A 5114-nucleotide genomic window follows, 5' to 3' on the forward strand; every position below is an offset into this window, starting at 1 on the left:
ATTTATACCTGGGATTGCATTGGGAGGGATTACCTTTTTGGATTCCTGTTGGATTATTTATTTATACCTGGGATTGCATTGGGAGGGATTACCTTTTTGGATTCCTGTTGGATTATTTATTTATACCTGGGATTGCATTGGGAGGGATTACCTTTTTGGATTCCTGTTGGATTATTTATTTATACCTGGGATTGCATTGGGAGGGATTACCTTTTTGGATTCCTGTTGGATTATTTATTTATACCTGGGATTGCATTGGGAGGGATTACCTTTTTGGATTCCTGTTGGATTATTTATTTATACCTGGGATTGCATTGGGAGGGATTACCTTTTTGGATTCCTGTTGGATTATTTATTTATACCTGGGATTGCATTGGGAGGGATTACCTTTTTGGAGGGTTTTGCCTTTGTAGTATATATTTCCTTGGACTTGCAGCCAAGGACTCAAAGACTCATCTAGATCACTGGTTCCCAAACTGTGGGGTTGGCAGGGGGGGTCACTGTAGTATATATATACAGTATATATATGGTATATACAGTGGGGCAAAAAAGTATTTAGTCAGCCATCAATTGTGCAAGTTCTTAAAAAGATGAGAGTGGCATGTCATTTTCATCATAGGTACACTTTAGCTATGACAGACAAAATGAGGAGAAAAAATCCAGAAAATCATTGTAGGATTTTTTAATGAATTTATTTGCAAATTATGGTGGAAAATAAGTATTTGGTCACCTACAAACAAGCAAGATTTCTGGCTCTCACAGACCTGTAACTTCTTCTTTAAGAGGCTCCTCTGTCCATCAGTATAAAAGACACCTGTCCACAACCTCAAACAGTCACACTCCAAACTCCACTATGGCCAAGACCAAAGAGCTGTCAAAGGACACCAGAAACAAAATTGTAGACCTGCAACAGGCTGGGAAGACTGAATCTGCAATAGGTAAGCAGACTGGTTTGAAGAAATCAACTGTGGGAGCAATTATTAGGAAATGGAAGACATACAAGACCACTGATAATCTCCCTCGATCTGGGGCTCCACGCAAGATCTCACCCCGTGGGGTCAAAATGATCACAAGAACGGTGAGCAAAAATCCCAGAACCACACGGGGGGACCTAGTGAATGACCTGCAGAGAGCTGGGACCAAAGTAACAAAGCCTACCATCAGTAACACACTACGCCGCCAGGGACTCAAATCCTGCAGTGCCAGACGTGTCCCCCTGCTTAAGCCAGTACATGTCCAGGCCCGTCTGAAGTTTGCTAGAGAGCATTTGGATGATCCAGAAGAAGATTGGGAGAATGTCATATGGTCAGATGAAACCAAAATATAACTTTTTGGTAAAAACTCAACTCGTCGTGTTTGGAGGACAAAGAATGCTGAGTTGCATCCAAAGAACACCATACCTACTGTGAAGCATGGGGGTGGAAACATCATGCTTTAAGGCAGTTTTTCTGCAAAGGGACCAGGACGATTGATCCGTGTAAAGGAAAGAAGGAATGGGGCCATGTATCGTGAGATTTTGAGTGAAAACCTCCAGCAAGGGCATTGAAGATGAAACGTTACTGGTTCTTTCAGCATGACAATGATCCCAAACACACCGCCCGGGCAACGAAGGAATGGCTTCGTAAGAAGCATTTCAAAGTCCTGGAGTGGCCTAGCCAGTCTCCAGATCTCAACCCCATAGAAAATCTTTGGAGGGAGTTGAAAGTCCGTGTTGCCCAGCAACAGCCCCAAAACATCACTGCTCTAGAGGAGATCTGCATGGAGGAATGGGCCAAAATACCAGCAACAGTGTGTGAAAACCTTGTGAAGACTTACAGAGAGCGTTTGATCTCTGTCATTGCCAACAAAGGGTATATAACAAAGTATTGAGATAAACTTTTGTTATTGACCAAATGCTTATTTTCCACCATAATTTGCAAATAAATTCATTAAAAATCCTACAATGTGATTTTCTGGATTTTTTTCATTTTGTCTGTCACAGTTGAAGTGTACCTATGATGAAAATTACAGGCCTCTCTCATCTTTTTAAGTGGGAGAACTTGCACAATTGGTGGCTGACTAAATACTTTTTTGCCCCACTGTATATATATATATCAGTCCGTTCCCCAATGCTGGAAGGGGGACCTGAGTGGTAGGGGGACCCTGATCTAGAGCAGTGTTTCCCAACTTCAGTCCTCCAGTACCCTCAACAGCATACAGCATTGTTGTAGCCCCGGACAAACACACCTGAATCAACGAATCATCAAGCTCTCATTGAGTTCAATCAGATGAGTTTGTCTGGGGCTATAACAAAAATGTGTGCAGTCGGGCTACTGGAGGACTGGAGTTGGGAAACACCGGTATAGAGTTTGGCAGGACTACAGTTTTCATTTGCATAGTTTATTTGGACTGTTGACTCTGACAGGACCATTAGTTTGGCAATGATTTAATCATTATTTTGTTACTTATGTTGAACCCTTATGAATTTCCTATCAATACTATTATTGCATTGACCAAGTTCCACAATCTTTTATTTCTGGCAAGTTTTAGGTTTATGCAAGTGTGTCACAACTGTATTTAATATAGTGGTTATGGACACATTGGTTAGTATACTATACTGCCCTACAAAGGCAAAACGTAGTAACTATGAAGGAGTAGAGGAATGGCAATGAAAACCTTTTTGCTAGCCAGCCAAACATGTTGTAGGTAGATAAGTGACACACATCTCATTATGAACAGATGTTTTCACATATGACTTAAATGCAGATACTGCACTTTGCCTTTGTTTTCATTGCCATTCCTCTACTCCTTCATAGTTACTACGTTTTGCTTTTGTAGGGCAGTAAACAAATAGCTTTTACATGTACCCTTTATTTAACTAGGCAAGTCAGTTGAGAACAAATGTCTTATTTACAATGACGGCCTACCGGGGACCTGGGTTACTACTGGGTTAACTGCCTTATTCAGGGGCAGAACAACATATGTTTACCTTGTCAGGTCAGGGATTCGATCCAGCAACCTTTCGGTTACTGGCCCAACACTCTAACCACTAAGCTACCTGCTGCCGCAAAGGCAAAGTGCAGTATCCACAATCTAAATGTGTTTGTCCAACTTTCTTGTTGTTTTTCTGTTTGATGGGAACAGTTTAAGTCACTTCACTTACTGCTTTTTGCCTTGGTTTTTACTTGGATTTTTACTGCAGATTTCACACTCCATTATTTCTGAAACAGAACATAATTGAACCTGGACGCTTTGTCACAAGACAAAACAGATACTCGACCAAAAGTGTAGTTACTGCGTTTTGCCTTTGTAGGATCAACTCCTCCACATGAAAAAATATGACAGTTTACTATATAATAATAATACAATAATAATACTGAGTGGCGCATCAGTCAAAAGCACCTCATCACAGTGCTGAGGCGCCACTACATCCCAGGCTGCGTCACAGCCGGGCCGTGACCGAGAGCCCCATAGAATTGGTCTAGCGCTATTCGAGGTAGTGGTGCAGCTGACTTCCGGGTTAAGCGAACAGTGTGATAAGAAGTAGTCCAACCATGTGGGTCATGTTTTGGAAGACGCATGACTCGACCTTCGTCTCTCCCTAGCCCATTGGGGAATTGCAGCAATGAGCCAATCGGGGAGAAAATGGATTTAAAAAATAGGCTTGTTGCCATACCACCCTGAACACGCCTGATCTCGGTAGCTAAGCAGGGTCGGGCTTGGTTAGTACTTAGATGGGAAATCACCTGGAAATACCAGGTGCTGTAAGCTATAAAAAAAAAGTGTACAAAAAATATAATAATACAGGTCTTACTATAGAATTCTGTATTAAACTGTAGTATACTGTAGAATACTATATACTACACACTGTAGTATCCCTTAATCATGTGTAGTACTTACTATAGAGTTTTTTAGTATACTGTAGAATACTATTGTAAATACTGCAGTATACTACAGACCGCAAAAACACTAAAATAAATACTACATTAATGTCTGCAAAAACTTTACAGTAATTACTATAGTATATTATACTACAGTATTTCATTTCCATAAACACTGCCCATTCCTCTCCCCCATATCCTAATTTGTGCCACCCATATATGAGACATGCTGTATAGACTATATATTTTGTTCCCTACAGGTTATGGAAAGGAGCAGGAGCTCTGAACTATCCGTTCAGACCTAAGTCCTGCAGTACATACCTTCCTACCTCCTTACCTACAGGTTATGAAAACTGTTGTATCTTTGAGTATTTTGGTTTCCTCATGCACAAAGCCCCCACTGCTATATCAAAGATGATAAAACAAGCACTACAGTAAACACTACAGTAAAGTTTGCAAAAACACAACATTTTTTTCTATGGTATTTATACTATAGTAAACTGTAAATACTACAGTGTACTACAGTCATGTCCGCAACAATACAGGAAATACTACAGTCTGCAAAAACACTGCAGTAAATACTACAGTAAACTATAGTCCGCAAAAACACTACAGTGAATACTAATACCGTAGTATGCTACAATATTTTTTCATGTGGGCCCCTAGCTCATACAATATAGTATTTACCTGGTTGACCAGTTGGAATGGGTGGTCATGGGCAGACTGGATTGCTGTGTGCCCCATAGGCCACCACAGGGAGGGGGTCATGCCAATGGTGACATAGAGACCATTACCTCCCAGGCAGTTGATCCTAGTGTAATACATAATAGGCTGCATTGTTCCGTAGAGGGCTGAGCTCCTTTCAGTTCAACTCGAGAGTGGAATCGGTTCAACCTGCTTGAATCTCCAGTTTACAGGGACTTCTTGCGTTACCTGCCGAGTTTGTAAAACAGATTTTTGAATCTTCGATAAACTGACAGCTCTGGCAGTTTCGCTTGACCTGATTGTAGTGATATTCTGAAACGTAAGGGTTGACAAAGTTTCCATTCCCATGTTTGTTTGCCTGTAAGTATTATGGATTTTTTTTTTTACCAATGCAGGTTTTGTGTACTAGCATATGTTTATTCAACAGCTCAAAATGTTGCCAGACTGATATCTACAAAGGAGCCCTAGCAGCACACACACTAGCGATAATAACGATGAGAATCTACATTTCCTTGCCATGCATAAAGGCCCCTTTTAGATTTAATGGCC

At 40.9% G+C, this 5114-nt stretch overlaps 1 pseudogene; it reads left to right on the forward strand.

Annotated features, from left to right (window-relative positions):
* The first annotated feature begins 3641 nt into the window (after window positions 1-3641).
* LOC139387630 (5S ribosomal RNA) lies at window positions 3642-3750 on the forward strand (annotated as a pseudogene).
* The last annotated feature ends 1364 nt before the right edge of the window (window positions 3751-5114 follow it).

The sequence above is a fragment of the Oncorhynchus clarkii genome, chromosome 28 (genome assembly GCF_045791955.1).
Source record: "Oncorhynchus clarkii lewisi isolate Uvic-CL-2024 chromosome 28, UVic_Ocla_1.0, whole genome shotgun sequence".
Taxonomy (NCBI): domain Eukaryota; kingdom Metazoa; phylum Chordata; class Actinopteri; order Salmoniformes; family Salmonidae; genus Oncorhynchus; species Oncorhynchus clarkii.